Genomic DNA, 19,129 nt, shown 5'->3' with positions numbered 1-19,129 from the left:
GGTGTGTGTTAAACAAGTGCCTGAAGGCAGCTTGCTGGTTAAAAGTTATCACCATTCTCTTAATCTCAAGTACCCAGGGACACGCACACTGCCAAAGGTCGCAGGGACCTCTGCCTAGGAAAGCTAGGTATTGTCCAAGGTTTCTCCCCATGTGATAGTCTGAAATATGGCCTCATGGGAAGGGAAAGACCTGATCATCCCCCAGCCTGACACCCGTGAAGGGTCTGTGCTGAGGAGGACTAGTACTAGAGGAAAGAAGGCCTCTTGGCAGTTGTTGGCAGTTGAGATAGAGAAAAGCATCTGTCTCCTGCCTGTCCCTGGGCAATGGAACATCTCGGTATAAAACCTGATTGTATGTTCTGTTTACTGAGAAAGGAGAAAACCGCCTTAGGGCGAAAGGCGGGACTTGCTAGCGCAATGCTGCTCTTTATGCACTAAAAAGGTTTATGGAGATGTTTACATATGCATATCAAGGCACAGCACTTTTCCTTAAACTTATTCATGTCACAGAGAACTTTATTCATATGTCTTACTGCTGACTTTCTCCCTATAAAGATCCTATTATCCTGCCACTTCCTTTTCTTTAAGATGGTAAAGATAATTATCAATAAATACTAAGGGAACTCAGAGACCAGTGCCGGCGTGGGTCCTCCGTATGCTGAGCGCCGGTCCCCTGGGCCCACTTTTTCTTTCTCTATACTTTGTCTCTGTGTCTCATTTCTTTTCTCAAGTCTCTCATTCCACCTAACGAGAAACGCCCACAGGTGTGGAGGGGTAGGCTACCCCTTCAGTCAACCATTTTTATATCCTGTGAATTTTGGATGATTACCTAATTAAGAACCTTAAGATTAAATACATGGTTGTTTACCAGTAATTCAAGATTTAGCTGTTTTCATTAAACCAATAATATTAATGTCTTATTAAAAATTACACAAACAAAGATCATTCTGGTTTTGGCTGGGTTTAATTTTTATAACCCTTATACCCAATTTTTACACCTTAAAGTATTTGGCAGGGATAAGGATGAAATTGTTTGATCAATAAATGCAAACAAAAATGTATGCTAACAATTCTTAAGACATTTCTAGTATTATTTTACCAATAATTTTAAAGCTAGATTTTTAAATATTTTACTTCAGTCATGTGAACTGGAAAAGTATTTGGGATTATTATTTCATTATGAGTACTCTTTAAGCCAAATTTGGTACCTTGTAGCCAGAAAAACACATAACAAAATACATGTAGCTATACATAAACACACACATACTCATAAAAAAAAAGATCTACAGCTTTTACTTCAGAACTCTAGCCATGAGATAGATAGTAATACAAACTCACTGGTTTGCAAAAACAATAAAAAGAAATGGTTGGATTCATACAGTGGATTTTATCTCAGTAGAAAAGTAACAGCAGACTTAAACCAGGCAGGAAAGAAAGCAGAGAGATAGAGAACTTAGGAATTTTAGTTACAGGTTAACCTTTGGGATCTGACTTTTCCTCGAGGTAATTTGCCTATCAGTTTACAATGTGCACAAGAGGCCAGGCGCCGTGGCTCACACCTGTAATCCCAGCACTTTGGGAGGCGGAGGCAAGCAGATCACAAGATCAAGAGTTCAAGACCAGCCTGACCACATGGTGAAACCCTATCTCTTAATAAAAATACAAAAATTAGCCGTGTGTGGTGGTGCACGCCTGTAATCCCAGCTACTCAGGAGGGCTGAGGCAGGAGAATTGCTTGAACTTGGAAGGCGGAAGTTGCAGTGAGCCAAGATCGTGCCACTGTACTCCAGCCTGGGCAGACACTCCGTCTCAAAAAATAAATAAATAAAAATTAAAAATAATAAAATGTGCACAAGAACAGACCTAATATGTAACCAGCTGGAATATGAGAAAACCTGGCATGCCCTTCCATTTATAAACCATCTGCAAGTAGAGGCATAATAAAACCAAATAGGGGCCAGGCGCAGGGGCTCCCGCCTATAATCCCAGCACTTTGGGAGGCAAAGGTGGGGGGATCATCTGAGGTTCGCAGTTTGAGACTAGCCTGACGAACATGCAGAAACCCCGTCTCTACTAAAAATACACAATTAGCTGGCAGTGGTGGCACATGCCTGTAACCCCAGTTACTCGTAAGGCTGAGGCAGGAGAATAGCTTGAACCCGGGAGGCGGAGGCGGAGGCTGCCGTGAGCAGTGATCACGCCATCGCACTCCAGCCTGGGCAACAAGAGCAAAACTCCATCTCAAAAACAAACAAACAAAATGGGGTGCCCAAGGGGGTTTGTTCTCCCTGTTTTTCCTCATTATTAGATGATTTGTTTCCCACATTATTTTTTTAAAAGGAAGAACGAGACTGTGGCCTAGGATTTCGTGTAGTGGGTCCAAGTGTGCTGATTGTGGGGAGGACTCAACAGTGTGTCACCATGGAGTTATTTCCACCCTCTTACGTGTCTCAGTTTTTCTCTCCAGAGGTCTAGCACCTTCCAGAGGGCTCAAAGTGCAGAGTGGGCAGCTCCTATATGCGTTTCCTAGACTAGCCTTTTTAAATTGTGTTGGGAGTTCCCTGTAGGGCTGCTGCACAAGTCATAAGGGTTCAACCCCCCAGACATTCCCATTAGGCCCTGGTCACTCAGAGGCACCTTCTGGCTGGGAGGAGCACAATGACCTTTATCTTCAGAGCGGAGGAAACTCAATCTCTCATTTATCTATTAAAATGACTTTTCAGTTTCTCACACAAATGTGCAGCCAAGCCAATGGAGATTAATTTTGGGAGGAAAGGCAATAGAGAAGACTCTTCAGAATCTTCTAAAGAATCTTGCCAGAACTAGCGTTAGGATCCTAAAGAACAACTTCTTAGGAGGAAAAAAAAAAAAAAACAGTTGGGCTAATTCCTATAAATTGTCCTCGGCCATCTTTAACTTTGTAGTTCTCATCCCCCATTACACACACCAAAGTCAAATCCTTTCACAGTACAGGGTAATCTCTGGTACCCCTAAAAGCCAAAGAGATCAGGTAATGCAATATGGGAAAGCAGAGCTTTAGACCTAAGAAGAGTCTGCCCATGACGCTTGAAACTCCACAAAGCAAACAGAACACCCCCAAAACGGGTGAATGCACCTTTGTCGTGAGTTTTTTAAGAGTTCAAGTCATTAAAAGCCTTCTCTAGATCTTTTCTTGGTACCAAACATGGCAAAAGGGGTGAGGAGCAATAGAGTGTAAGAAAAGTAATGAAAGAACAATTGTTTTTTTAAGACAGGAAACAAAGAAACCAAGTGTTTGGTTTTCTTTTTGCAAGTGCGAGGAATGTTAGCCAATTCAGAGGCTTTATTCCCCACAATTTGGAATTCTCATTCAGATGTGACCAAGTCAGGTACAGCTGGTCAAATCTGATGGGACAAAGACCAGAACAACAACAACAAATCCAACAATATGATTACAGAGTGCTCTAATGGTAAGCAGAAATTAAGGCCAGCTGGTTGTTCATCTTAACTTTTGCCAAGAAAAAAACCCCAATTCAGTTACTTGCCTAGGAATGGGACCCCAGCTAAAGACTGCTCTCTACCATCCTAGAGGCAGGAAAAAAAAACTCAAGCTTGCCTTTCCTGTTGGAAGTGAGCTGAAACTTCAGAAAGGAGTTAGTTACCTGCTTTCCATCACCATGGAAGCAGGAAAACTTGCCTTCCTTGTTGGAAGCAAGCAAAACTCCAGAGAAGGAGTTGTACAGGGGAAAAAAAAAAAAAAAAAATTTACATTTCAACCAATTTTTGGGCCATCAGGGATTCTTTGGAGGGGGCAGTTCCTAGGCCTCAGTCAATTGTCCTATTGGTTTGAGCCACAAAGATAGCCCAAGCTGGTAACAAGCACCGATAGATTTATCAAAGGTCATGACCACCTCCACTCAAAATCCCTCCATGGTTACCAAATATGAACCAAAAATATCTGAGACAAGTCTCAGTCAATTTGGAAAGTTTACTTTGCCAAGGATAAGGATGTGCCTGTGACACAGCCTCAGGAGGTCCTGATGACATGTGCCCAAGGTGGCTGGGGTACAGTTTGCTTTTATGTATTTTAGAGATATAATATCAGGGGGTAGAAGGTATCTGAGTCTCATGGCACCAAATATGTTAGGGGTGGCAAATCTGTACGGGTCTGCAGCAACCTCAATTCTTGCCTCCTCAGAAGAATGTGACTGAGGGGCATACGGTAGAAAAAGAGAATGAGTCAAGTTTCAGATCAGGAGTAGAAGTCTATTAAAAAGCTTTAGAGCAGGAAAGGAAAGTACACTTGGAAGAGACCTAAGAGGGTGACCTAAAGTACAAGTGTGGCATTTGACCTTTTGACTTGGGGTTTTATATGTTGGCATCCTTCCAGGGTCTTGTGCCCCTTTTCCCATAACTCTTCCCTTAGTGTGGGCTGCCTGCATGTGTAGTACTCTCCTTACACTTGGGAGGTGAGCATGCACAGTGTGTTTAAGAAATTGTATGTATGCCTGCCTCAGGCATTCTTCCTTTTTCTGGTGGAATGCCCCTGGAAGGTCATACTCTGCCATTTTGTCTCTTAATGTACATGCCCGGGTTCACTCGCTCAATTCCTAACATTTTACTGGAGACTGATTACCAATTTTAAGCATTGTTATCTGTTTGGGAAATTGCTGCTCCCTGCCTGATCTGAAACTTGCCTCATTTTCTTTTTCTACCGTATGCCCTTCAGTCAAATTCTTTCTTCTGAGGAGGCAAGAACTGAGGTTGCTGCAGACCCGTACAGATTTGCCACCCCTAACATATTTGGTGCCATGAGACTCAGATACCTTCTACCCCTGACATTGTATCTCTCTAAAATATATAAAAGCAAACTGTACCCCAGCCACCTTGGGCACATGTCATCAGGACCTCCTGAGGCTGTGTCACAGGCACACCCTTATCCTTGGCAAAATAAACTTTCCAAATTGACTAAGACTTGTCTCAGATATTTTGGGTTCACATTTGGTAACCACAGAGGGATTCTGAGTGGAGGTGGCCCTGATCTTTGACAAATCTATCGGTGCTCGGTACCAGCTTGGGCTATCTTTATGGTTTAAACCAACAGGACAATTGGCTGAGGCTTAGGAACCACCCCTTTCAGAGAATCCCTGATGTCCCAAAATTTGGTTGAGATCTAATTTTTTTTTTTTTTTTTTTTTTTTGCTGTACAACTCCTTTTCTGGAGTTTTACTTGTCTGCGATCAATTATCACTTTAGTGTGACAACTGGGGGCCATCAGGAAATTGCTTCTCCCTGGCACCAACTGACAATTGTCATTTTTAGAGAGGCAGTGTGATAACTGGGGAACCATCACCTGATGGTCACCTGACACTCCCGGTGGGTGGGTAGGTAGGAAGCCCTTTCCTGCCCAGCTAATGCCTGGCTATAGCTACCTACTGTAACAATAATATATCAATCAATACATGTAAGATTTACACTGGTTTGATCTGGAAGGGCAGGACAAATCAAAGAGTGGGGGTGCTTCCAGGTCATAGGTAGATTTAAACATATTCTGACTGGTAATTGGTTGAAAGAGTTATTATTGTAGGAAGGAACATCTGGGTTAAGATAAGGGTTGTGGAGATCAAGGTTTCATCATGCAGATGAAGCCTCCAGGTAGCAGACTTCAGAGAAAATAGATTGTAATTGTTTCTTATCAGATTTAAGGTCTATGTTGATGTTAATGCTGGAGGGATATAATGAGGTATGTCCGACCTCTAATTCCCTTCATGGTCTGACCCAATGTTTCAGGTTAAATTTTAGAGTGCCCTGGCTGAGGTGGGAGTCCATTCAGATGGTTGTGGGGGGCGTTTGAATTTTATTTTGGTTTACACATCAAAGCAAGAGACAAAAAATTTAAAGTAAGCATAAAATCAAGTTATTACACAATATAATCCAAGCATTTTCCAATTAAAGACTCGGTTATACTGCAAAGATGCCTATTAATGTGAGGTGTTTAGGCATCTCAGTAGGCATTTTCCATAGGAAAAATGTTACACTTGGTGTTAAACTTCAGAAGCATCCCACAAAAGCCTATTTAATGTGTTTCAATGGGCATGAAACATGATTCACAGAATACTAGGTACACTTTGTATAAGTATGTATACTGATACAATATAAGTATGCATAATAAGTAAAAATTCAGAATTCCAACTTAGATGCCAAGAAGGCCTTCTAATTCATTACAGTCCTTGCCATTGAAGTGGTGACTCTTCTACCTCCTAGGAGCTAAGATGAGGAACTAGAACAGAAGCAACGTCAGAGTTTGAGAATAAATGGTTGGGGATTCCAAGGCAAGATAGGTTTATCTGCCCTTTTTTTTTTCCTTCTCCCTTTCATCCTCCTTAATCAGAGAACAGCACTGAACTGGACAAGAGTTGAGAGAAGAGGGGGAAGGCTGAAGAAAAGACAGCAATTTGATTATCTTTCCTACTTCTAATACAGAGGATCAGACCTCAATAGGAAACTGAAATGGAGGGAAACTGAAAGGCCAAAGCTGAACCTAAAGCAACAGCAGAATTTACAAAAGAAGAGATAGGAGGGAAGGAAGTAAATCCCTAGCCAGTTTAGTAAGGAAAAATCACTCTTTACGTTATACATAGGTATTCATAAATTAGGAATTTGAGTAATTATTTCAATTAATACTCTACTACAAGTAACACATTTTCAATTCAGGGAATTTAATCACTTTTTTTCCCCCTTTGGCTAGTGTAACTAAAATGCAGGGAGGACCTGCTTGAAGGTTGGCTGATCCAGTCGTCCAACAAGATGTTTCCATCAATAATTTTCTTTTTGTCTCTTCACTCTGCTATTTATAATACAAGCTACCTCCCAAGGCCAGATGCCCTAGAGCTAAAAGAAGACCACAGCCGCAATCAGAGTTACATGGGAAAGGTTAATACTTCTGTCCCAGAATTCTAAGCAAGAGTTCTGAAATGTACCCTGTTTAGATTATCCTAAATCACATGACCAAGCAGAATCAGTTTCTGTGGGCAGGAAAACTGAATGCCTTTAGTAAGTCTGATAGGCCCCCAAAGCTGCTGTAGGTGATGCACTTTCCTTCAAAGAACACAGGCTATATGCATGTGGGGAAAGACAGCAGATACTGAAATGAAAATATAGGTAGTTATCAAGAAAATAAAAATTACTGTGGAAGTAGCCAGAGTGTTCACTAGATGTTTGCAATGAAGACAGTCATTACCAAATACTATATACCATATTGCCCATTTAAAAGAAATGTATTAGAATTATTCTATTTATAAACTAAAATAAAAGGCAAAGTTGTCTCCTGAGACCACTTCTACTTAATGTAATACTAAAAAAGCTAGCATACTTTAAAAAGATTAATATGTAGAAAATAAAAATATCAATTGTAAGGTCTACTTATTTTCTTTTTTAAGAAAATAGTACTTTTTAATTGTGGCAGTAGTGCTGGGGACAAGCAGAGAAGATTAGGGGTATAATCTGCCAGATTTTTAAATCTATGGCATTCACAATTATAAACCACATGGTATTAGGTTAAAAATTGAACAACATTATCAACAAATAATTCAATCTTTCTTTAGAAATGCTATTCCAAACTTAAGAACTCAAGGTACCATAAGTCTAATTAACAATAATGAAAAGAACCACTTAAAAAGTATTATTATTGGCATTCCTTGGTTTCAGCTCCTGAAAAACAGAGCACCAAGAGGGTTTTCAGGACACAGTATACAAACCACTATCTATAGGCCTCCCCTCACTCTCCAGACACCCTTCACTAAGTGCACAGTCCTGGAAACAGGTAGGGTTGAAAGACTCCCCTCTCCACCAGGGAAAAACTCTGGGTTGTCTAAGGTATATACGTACATCATTCTAAACAAGGCAGAAGAAGATGATTAAGTGAGTGAGTGTGGGTCTGGAGCCTCACACCCTCTCTTTTTCTTTTGCTCTTTATCTTGGAGATGCTTGTTTAAAAAGATAAGCAAAACAATTTTTTTCCAAAATGCAAACCTAAACAAAGACAATATAATGGAGTAAAATTAAGAAGTTTATCAAGCCTTGGAGAGGAAGTGGACTAATGAAAGGAACTCTCACATAATGCAGTTGGGAACATAAAAGGGTACAATCCCTTTGGAAGTTTGGCACTGCAAGGGACTACATGTTTGTGTGCCCATCCCTTCCTCCCAACTCCCACGCCCCAATTCATATATCTTAACATTTAATGTAATGCTATTAGGAGATGGGGTCTTTGGGAGGTAATGAAATCAAGAGGGTGGAGCCCTCATGAATGAGATTAGTGCCCTTCTAAAAGAGACCTCAGAGCTCTCCAGATCTCTTTCCACCACTCGAGGATACAATGAGAAGACAGTAGTCCTCAACCCAAAGACAGCCCTCACCAGAATATGACCATGCTAGCACCCTAAGTCTCAGACTTCCAGCCTCCAGAACTTTGAGAAATAAATTCTGTCATTTATAAGTCACCCAGTCTATGGTATGTTGTTAGGGCAGCTTGAACTAAGACATGCATCTTACAAGTAGAATATTCATACTTATGACCAAACGATTTCATTCCTGGGTATATACCCAAGAAAAACCCTCAGACATAATTAACAGAGCCATGAAAAAGAATGTACATAGAAACACAGTTAATAAGTGAAACATTCCAAACACTACAATAAGAGGAATGGATAAATTGTGGTATTATCAAACAATGGAATATTACACAACAATAAAAAAAAATGTACTGTACCTATGAGCAAAAATTTAGGGCTGAATCCTACCAACATAGGTGAAAAATGGTAAGTCCCAGAAAATGCCCTTCTTACAAAGTAAAAAATAACTAAAAGTAAATAGCACGTTTTAGTAACACACAAAAAAATTATATTTTCAAAAGTAAGGTAATAATAAACATAAGATTAAAAATAGTAGTTACATCAGGTGGGGGAATAGCACAAAATTAGATGTTATTATCACTGTTTTACTTCTTGTGTTAGGTGATGGGCTCACGTTATTAACACACTACTTGAAAGTAATAAATACAGGCATACAGCAAACAAATGAGGGCCATGCATGGACCAATAATGAGTATGTGGCATAAACCAAGGATTAAGATTAATTCAATTCTATACAACCAGTATCCAAAGAAAGAAAATACTGTTGGGGTAACTAACTTGGACTCATTCCTTAAAGCACAGTTAAATCTCCCATCTTTATTTTTAATTCTGTTTACCTATCTTTAAAAAGTTTACAGCAATATTCAGAAAAAAAAAAAAACTAATTTATAGAAAATTTCAATGTAATTCGATGAAGCAAGTATATATTTGGGGAAATTTTTTCCTAAAGGTATCTTTAAAAATACTTTTAGCACTTGAAGGGTTAAATCCCAGCCAATAATAAAATACATATGTGAAACACTTTATTCACCAATAATATAGAGTATTACAGTGCTTTCTTATCTTCTGTTAGAATTAACCAAAAACAACTCAAAACTCTGTCTCCTTTTTCCACAAAACTCAAAAGTCATTGCTAGCCATCCCAGTTTAAATTCTCCATTCCAAATAAGAAAACATCTTGCCTGATGTGATCTGAATCTGGACTCTACCCAAGGAGCTTTGTTTATGTGAATTATCTCTATTAATATTTACTGTATTAGAAATTAAAACAGAAATTTTTTTAATATGTTTTTAAAGTTAGAAAATTTTAAATGTTTACTTAAAATAACAAAATTAATGTACTACAATGTTACCAAAAATAACCTATCTTGTGAAAAATAATCTTATTTTCCAAAACAAAACAATAAAAAAACAGAAAAAGGGCACTATTTACATATTTGCAAATATTTATGTCTGAAATAGAAGCAGGTGGATTCTCATATCTCCTTCTACACTCAATCTGTTGCAGTATCAAACATCACATAGTCCCTGAAAAACTCCACCGTACAATTGTGAGCAAATGAAAGTGAAAAGGGCAAATAATGTCTTAGTTACTATAGAAACAATTTCTATTTTGCAGAACCCCTGAATGGGTGTTAGGGACCCCAAGGGGTTCCTAGGCCATACTTTGGAAGCTACCAGCCTAGTAAATAGAACAAATAGCTTAATGTATTTTTAGTACTATCATAGTGAAAACTACAAAGTCCTCTGGTAACACAGAAAAGGGAGCATTAACTTTGGACATAACCAGGAAACTCTCATAGAAATGATGACATCTGAAGCCCAAGTCCTTACATGAAGTCCTTCTAAGACCTGTACCCTCTCCCTCCTACTTTTCTGAATCTCCTACCCCTTTTCCCCTCCTTCACTTGGTTGCTGCTCCTCAAACAGGCGAATCTTTCCCTTTTTCAAGTCTTTGAATTTGCTCTTTCTTCTGTCTGAATGACTCTTCCCCCATGTATCTCATGGCTGCTCTTGGTCACACCTGGCCATCCTTATAGCTGAGAAGAGATACACTTCCACACACCTGAAATCCATTCTTTGAGAAGTTCTGCCTTACGCTCAACATTACATATGTCTTCTAAGAGCCATACATAACAATGTACATTGTAGCACCATTTGTACAAGGGAAAAACTAGGGCCAAAAAAGTAAAAAAGAAAACTAAACTAAATATCCATTAAAATGAGAATGAAAAAATACATTAGTGCACTCATACTTGAAGTTCTAGGAATAAATCCTCATTTACATGTATACTGCATAACTTAACAATGTACAAATTCCTTAAGGACTGGGACAAAACCTTTGCTATTTTGTTTCCCTGAAATACCACCTAATCCCCATGAGATTTCAACATACCTATGTTCCTACCATTTTTCTTAAGTTATAAAATAATAATAATAATAACCTGGAATGGATTAGTCTATGTAACTTATCAGGCAGTTAAACACACAAACACACCCCCCTCTATTAAACTAGAATTAAAGAGCCTATTCTAGTTAATTCTAGGTAAACTGCAAAAACTTTTTGATAGAACTGTAATAATTTTTAAATTTTCCACAATAGACTAGTCTCTTCCTAGTTTAAAAAATGTAAAATTGCTGCTTTTAAACAAATCTTTGATATATTTTCGTATCTTTTATATCTCCAATAAAATAAAAATACTATCCTGAAAAATGTCTAATTATTTGAGGGTGGTTATTACTTAAGAGAGGTTGCTTCTCTTTTCTTTCTCCATTTCTAAGTCTCTCACTTTCATTTATAAAGCAAACTTTTATTTCCAGTCTCTTGATGTGTTCCCCCTCATAAACCCTTTTCTGGTTTCCTCCAGTCCTTAACTCAATTGACAAATATCTATTAAGTGTCTATTTGTGGAAAAACAATTCTGTGAAAAGCAATGATATTATTAGACATCACCCCTTTGAAAAGATGCGAAGAACTTTCTGGCCTTAAGAAAATCTTTGTATACTTTGATATAGTGCAGGGTCTTCAGAACTTAACATTGCAGATTTGGAGATCAAAATTATAATACCATACTAGTAATGTAAGTTCAAATACACTTCTGCAGACTTGTAGGTCTTCAAAAATTTCATCGAGTACAAATGTATTTCAGGTAACAAATGATTTATTAAAATCATGACATTAGTATTATTCAGAAGCTGAGGAACATTTAATGAAAAAGCTGATGCCTACTTGCTCCAATGTCCTTTATAGACAAATAAACCCTGGGTTAGAATACACACGCACACACACACAGAGCTCCATAACATACTTGTGGAAGTGAAAGGATCTCAACAACAACAAACAGAGAACTCAGTTAAAAAACATTAAGGAGGATTTGGAAACAACTATAATCCAGCACTAGAATTGTAACAATGTCTTGTAATCATTGTGTGAATCATTTATAGATTGAGTTTCTGCAAAACTCACTTGACTACTCTTCCCTACAATAAACTTAATGATAGTCCAATAAAAAAGCAAATCTGGCCTTGTCACATTGTACTAATGATACAGATACAGTGTTTTTTAAGCATTAAAAGTACAAATAATTGATATAAACTGAAGATTTTTTTTTGCTGGGCCTTGGGGGTAGGGAATCACTGCCTCAGCAATGATCACAAAAAGATGATCATTACAAAGTCTTAGAAATTACTCAAAAACACAAGGTTCATACTCTTCCTTTGTCCCTCCAGACAATCAGCGAACAGAACAGGCAACTAAAACACAAGGTTTTATCACAATTTAAACTAAAGCAAGTTCCAGGGTCTCTCCTGGGGATCAGTAACCATTCATCCTTAAGTCCTCATCCACACTGTTGATAATCTACAGAAAAGTAATAAAGATGCTGCTGCTGCTATGGTTTGAATGTTTGTATCCCTCCAAAATTCACACCGAAACTTTATTTCCAATGCTACAGTATTAAGAGATGGGGCCTTTAGAAGGTGATTAGGTAATGAAGGCTCCTCCCTTGTAAATGGGATGAAGGCCCTTATAAAAGAGGCTTCACACAGCCTTGGGCCCTTTAATGCCTTCTGCCATGTGAAGACAGTGTTCAGGACACCATCCCAGAAGCAAGAGACCAGGCCCTCACCAGACACTTGCTGGCCTCTTCATCTTGGATTTCCCAGTCTCTGGAACTATAAGCAATAAATTTCTATTATTTATAAATTACCCAGTCTCAGGTATTTTTTTTATAGCAGCACAAATGAATGAAGATAGGCGTTAATGATAATAATGAGAGCAGTTAGCATTTATTGAACATTTACTACATATCAGGCATTTGGGCTAAGTGCTTTACATGATTACCTTATTTAATTCTCCTAACAATACAAAAAAAAAGGTACTTTCATTAACCCCATGTTCCAGCTAAGAAAACTGGGGCTTTTAAAGGTTAAGTAACTTTCCCAGGGTCACATATGTAATAATGTGTAGTAAGTGGAGCCTGGGAGCCCTCTGTTTAACTCTCACTGCAAGAATAAATAACTATAGTAACTATTATGCTGTAATACAGTAATTGATTCAGTGGCTCTCTACTGCTTATCCGATCAGGTTCAAAATCCTTACAAAGGAAGATTTCATTCCTTCATCTGTTCATTGCAAAGACTTTTACTGAGTATTATGTGCCAACACTATACCAGATGATTCAAAGACAGTAAGATGTAGGTTCTGAATGAGGCTGCTAAATGAGTGATCTTTGGGTTAGTTAGACCTATGACAAGTTACTAAGAGAAAAATATCAGTTCTATTTGGACACAACAACATCACAATAGAACATTATTATATTATTTTATAAATGTATTACTGGAAGTAGAATACTAGAATAGACATCACATACATCACATATCTAAGCATTTACTGTCTTAAGAGTTTTAGACTGGCATTATTAATAAAATTTTCCAACCTTGCTTATTACAGATTTTCAAAATTTCCAACCAAACAAAAAAATACAATGAAAAAACAAAACACCCATACACATACAGGGCAAAGGATCTTTCATCTCCACATTCAACCTGGAAAATAAAATACCCTGTGTTGGGAAAACTGTGATGATGAGAGGCCTTAGCCTTCTCCCTTTCCAGCTTGCAGAGACGTCTGGTTGCCTGCTATATTGCTCCTAAGAGTAACTACTTGCCAAGTAGTTGGCAGAATGTGGTGAAGAGCTGACCACCTGCAATCCATTTTGACATGGCCTCTGACCACCACTTTGGAGAACTGAATACATTACAGAAATTCCTAAAGGAACTAGCTAAATTTCAAAGGAGAAAGGTAGCCATCCGGCTGAACTTAGCAATGGGGTACAGTGCAAAAGAGGAGAAAAGAAAATAAAGCTAGCAAATCTTACAGGAATAATTTACAGGACTATGTTCTTAACCTCTCCCACATACTGTCCACCATACTTCTATGCATCATTGCTTTAAATATAAGAAGTATATAAACAGCTAAAGCTAATGGGGGGAAACTTTATGTCTACTTAAGTATATGTGTTATTTGCATTCTTCACTTTTTATATCAGTATAATATATATTGAACTAATAGTGTAGAGATTTTACATACCTTTTATGTTGTCTTCATGCCTGCTACACATAGTATATACACTATACACAGTTGTATATGAGAGATGTAGACATAAACAAACTTGGGAAGATGCCATAGTTTGGGAACAATGCTTGCTTTATTAAACAAAAAAAAAAATCAATACAATTTCCCCACAGGTTCATGATGTAAAATTCTATAATCAAGGCTTGTAGATTTGTAATTATGGTATGTCAGCTACATTTAAACAAGAGTGTTAAAAGATTGTTAAAGTTAAACTAACACAATTGCAGTGTGAATTGTCCTAGTCTCATTCTAATCTACTGGTGTCACTTTCATTTAATCAGAGGAAAACTATGGGCCAATGTCAGTGCTATTTCCAATGCCCTAACATTCTTTGTTCACATTGGATTTTAAGCCATTACCAATCTAAAATGGTTATAAAAAGATATATTTAAGAAAGTATTTTTAATCAATTCATTCACTCACCAGTGAGCTAGTTTAACAGGCTTTATTGAAAGTAAGTTGGCTTTAAAGTTAAATAATCTTTTATGTTAAATGATTATGAGCGTTTTTCACTTGTAGAATAATTTCTTGAATTTACCACAAGTCTAATAAAAAAAAAAAAAAAAAAAAAAACCTCTTTTGAAAACACAAATCCCACTTGGAAACTTTTGGTGGATATAAATCACTTAGCTGAAATACCACATTTAGTGAATATCAATTCTATATTTTCTCCTACTTTAGTAAAAATTATTTTCTAAATCATTAATAATTTAAATACAGAACAAAAGCTACTCTGTCAATGATTCACATTTACACCATGCACTTAAGTTTTAAATTAAGGTACAACATACAACTCACAGTTGTACTACCTGCAAATAGCCTCCAAGTAAATCACACAACACATAAAACAGAGCTATGTTAGCTAGTTACAGAAGAGGGCCAATCATTCCGGTTTGTCTGGGACTTTCTCAGTTTTAGCAGTGAAACCACATCCTGGGAAACCCCTCAGGCTCAGGCAAACTGGGATAATTGATGCCACCTAGATATCCCCCCGCGCCCCGCCCCCCCCCCCCCCCCACAAAAAAACAGTGTTCAACAGTTCTATGCTGGGGGAAAAAACTGAGTATTATTTGGTAACTCTCTGCTAGGGCTGCCAGATTAGTTGTGATCCTGTCATAGATATCAACTGGTCTAGCAATCTGATAACAACACAGATCCAAATCTTTAAAAAAAAAAAAAATGGGGGGGCCAGACACACCCAAACCTGCCAACTAATACCCACTACCAGTGAGTCACATGTGAACAAAGGCTGCTGCTCAAAGAAACTTAGTATAATAACCCATCTAGGGCCAGGCATGGTGGCTCACACCTATAATTCCAGCACTTTGGGAGGCCAAGGCAGGCAGATCACCTGAGGTCAGGAGTTCAAGATCAGCCTGGCCAACATGGCGAAACCCTGTCTCTACTAAAAAATACAAAAATTAGCCGGTCATGGTGGCCGGCACCTGTAATCCCAGCTACTTGGGAGGCTGAGGCAGGGATGAACCCAGGAGGCAGAAGCTGCAGTGAGCCGAGATCACACCACTCCAATCCAGCCTGGGTGACACAGTGAGACTCTGTCTCGGAAAAAATAAAAAAAAAAATAATAAAATAACCCATCTCTCTAGTTTCACAGCAAGAATTAGTCCTCGGGAAAAATAAAAAAGCATACATGTGACAAAATATCACAGGGTACCCTGTAAATATGTATGTGTCAACTAAAAATAACAATAAAACTATTAAAATCTTGTTGCTGGGAGGAGATATTTAAGGAGCCCTCAGAGTCAGAGACTTAGCACCAATTCAGCCTCATTCTGTCCAGCTCTCACCTTCTAAGCCATTCCTAGTATCTACACTCTTTCTTTATTCCCAGTAATCCAACCTCTCTCTCTTGAAACTCACTTCCCAGAAATCAGATGCTTTGCCTTTTACTGTACAAGATAACAAAGTTTCTCTAGGAACAGGACACTCACTGTAAACTTCTTGCCTATTTTCCCAGGGCCTAAAAATACTGGCCCTGAAACTTGTTTCTACTTTCTAATGTGGGCTGTTATCCATTAGGTCACCTTTGCCATTTTGCCAACATGCTGAAATGACCAGCTGAAATGACCATCTTCCACACACGGCTGGATCTCCTTGATGCCAAATACCATCATCTATTTATTGCCTGTTTCAGTATTCCCCTAACATTCAACCTGCCTGTCCACATTTGTTCCTCAGACCAACTATCAGGAACTTCTGAGTCACCTGAAGTGTTCTAGGAGATCTAATTAGAAACTAATCCACCCTTTCTAGTATAGCCTACCCAAACTGAACTCTAGGACAAATACCTGGAATATAATTTCTAGTTGCTCTCAATTTCTAGAGAGAAAATTGAAGGATCTGGGGCATGAATAATGACTTTAAACCTCTTCTTCCAAATAAAGGTTGTGACTTCCGAAGGTAAATGGGGCTATGGAAAATGAGTATCTAACCAGAAACAGAGTGTCAAGAACAGATTTAAAAGAGTGTTTAGAATAGGTTTCTAAACCATTGATTAAAAAAAAAAAAAAATGAACTGAATCTCTTTTACAAAACCAAGAACATGTCTGAATCATGAATTAAGATATCTTTGAAACCAATTTGGAGAGAGGAGGAAAAAAGCATATCTTTTAGACCCTTTTTATCAAGAAAAATGTTAAACTTACGTACAGAAGAATATAATGAAGCCCCACGATCATTCACTCCAACAATTATTAATATGTTGCCATTGCTGCTTCATCTATTTTTTTCTTTGCTGACATAAAATATAGATTTTTAAAAGTAGGATGCAGGGTTTAAAACCTAGACGACGGGTCAATAGGTGCCTCAAATCACCATGGCACATGTATACCTATGCAACAAAACTGCATGTTCAGCACATGTATCCCAGAACTCAAATAAAAATAGTAATAAAATAAAATAAAATAAAAACAGGATACTAAGGCAGAAGATGGAAAGAGTCATAGTAAAATAATTTTCAGGTGAAAAATAAAAAAAGACTGTAGGGGACAATATTTACGGAGTTAGACGGTGATATACCAAGGCAAAATGGGAGTAATAAGCAGCTAAAACAGAAAGTTTAGGGGTTTTTCTTTAATTGCATTTTAATACATAAGTGGGAAGCTATACCCCAAAATGTCAACAGAGAAGTCATTTTAAAATGTATGGGAGACATTTCCATTAATTTATAAGCAATTTGAGATAATAGTAAACTATGACCAAGTTTCATAAAATGATAAACTTATTTCTAAGCAGTTTACATAAGCATTGAGAACTTCTGAAAGTCAAAAACTTAGTTTATAATAATCTCAATGAGTATTTTCTCTAGAATATGTATTGTAAGCATATAACTACTTGAACTAAGTAATTTTATAAACTAGTAGAGATCACTGGAATGAGAAATGTCAAGGTCATGTAAGTAAATGAATGGGAAACTACCATTAGAAGTCATTTCTCATGACTTTCATTCTACAGCACTCTGCAACACACCCTGATAGTTCCGCCAAATATACTGACTAAAATGACATAACCCAAGTAAGTCTGGTAAAAGTGAACAAAAGAACTCTGAGCTGAGGGATAGGGTGGATTATTTATATTTCCAAATATACATCTCAATTCCCTTCCTACTACAAATTTTAAAAATACTCTTTACGGGAGCACTGTAGCTTAAAGAAGAAAGTTGTAGATTTGAAACCTTGGTCCTTTTCCTTGTATTACCACTAACTAGTAGTGTGACTTTAGACAAAAAAAATTTTTTTTTAACTTCATGAAACCTCAGTTTCTCATATGTAAAATGGGAATCCAAACAGTATTATTAACATTTACTAGCCACTTGCTATTTGCCACATACTGTATTAAACAGTACAGCAGGCAGTTCTTGCAAACAACTGCATGAGTTGGGTCCTTGCGCGATTTTACAAATAAGGTAAAAGAGGCACAGCACAATGTAATATATTCCACAACATACAATAAAGGGAAGAATTAAAGATCTGAACCCAAGCAGTCTCACTTCAGAAATGGCTGTGCATTTAACTCCTACTCACATGGTCTCCTTATTGCCTTGGCAATAAAGCTTCCAGGGAAGTACAGTGGGATGCTGTGCTAAAACTCAGAAGCATTATCTTAAAAAATGAATTCATTCTCTCTTTTGCCCTGTCCTTCCTCTGGTGGAAACACCAATAAACAAAGGAAAGGTGGGCAAACAGGAAGAAGCCAGTTGATTTCTTTAGTAGACATTGCTACAACAAAATAATTTGCTTCTTCAGAAGTCTGTTTATCTTTTCTCTTGGAATACTTCATCAAAAAGTTCGCTCCTCTTGGGTCTGAACAATAAAGTTCTAATGAACATTGAAGTGTCTACCAGCACTCAGGAATGTAAACTAAAAATAAAATTCTAAGCCCCCCAACCGTCTGAATGGACCCCTCCTCTCAACCAAGGGCGTTCTAAAGTTATCCTGAAAAACTAATTCAGGCCATGATGGGAAGAGGGGGTCAGACTTGTCTCATTATACCTTCCTCCCTTTGGAACTCAGGAAAAATTGAGCAGCATTAACATTAAAACAGATCTTAAGGCTTTTGGTAGCAACAAGACACCAAATTCCAGCCTTACTCTAATATGGCATCACAGGACAGCTAGCAGGATCTGAAAGAAATAAAAGCATTTTACTCTAAAATATATATCTTTTACATATTTTCAATTGGCCCTGCAAAGATGTCTCTTACAGGGAAAATCTACATTCTGTAGAGAATCCTCTTCCTTGTTCAGGTCTTTTTCCTGATCCAGGAGAAAATTAACTAGGAGTCTGGGACCTTTTTAAGTCTGATAAGAAACATCAGAAATCTAGTCTCTTTGAAGCCTGCTACCTGGAGGCTTCATCTGCCTAATAAGAACCTTAATCTCCACAACCCCTTTATTTTAACCCAGACACATTCCCTTGTATTGATTCCAGGTCTTAAGATAATCTCTTTCAACCAATTGCCAATTGGAAAACCTCCTATAACTTGGAACTGCCCCCAGCCCCCTTTGGGTTGTCCTGCCTTTCCAGATCAAACCAAAGTACATGGTACATGTATTGATTGATGTCTTCCGTCTCCCTAAAAT

General features: G+C 37.8%; 1 protein-coding gene and 1 long non-coding RNA gene across 3 annotated transcripts in view; both read right to left on the bottom strand.

Annotated features, from left to right (window-relative positions):
• TBCA (tubulin folding cofactor A) overlaps positions 1-19,129 on the bottom strand; it is an 83,536-nt gene that overhangs the window by 62,780 nt on the left and 1,627 nt on the right. The gene's annotated exons all lie outside the window — the stretch shown is intronic.
• Positions 1-19,129, bottom strand: part of LOC119618311 (uncharacterized) — a 28,732-nt gene that overhangs the window by 8,404 nt on the left and 1,199 nt on the right. The gene's annotated exons all lie outside the window — the stretch shown is intronic.

The sequence above is a fragment of the Chlorocebus sabaeus genome, chromosome 4, assembly GCF_047675955.1.
Source record: "Chlorocebus sabaeus isolate Y175 chromosome 4, mChlSab1.0.hap1, whole genome shotgun sequence".
NCBI lineage: Eukaryota > Metazoa > Chordata > Mammalia > Primates > Cercopithecidae > Chlorocebus > Chlorocebus sabaeus.
The sequence above is the reverse complement of the archived record's forward strand: the minus strand, read 5'-3'. Positions and strand labels throughout refer to the sequence as shown.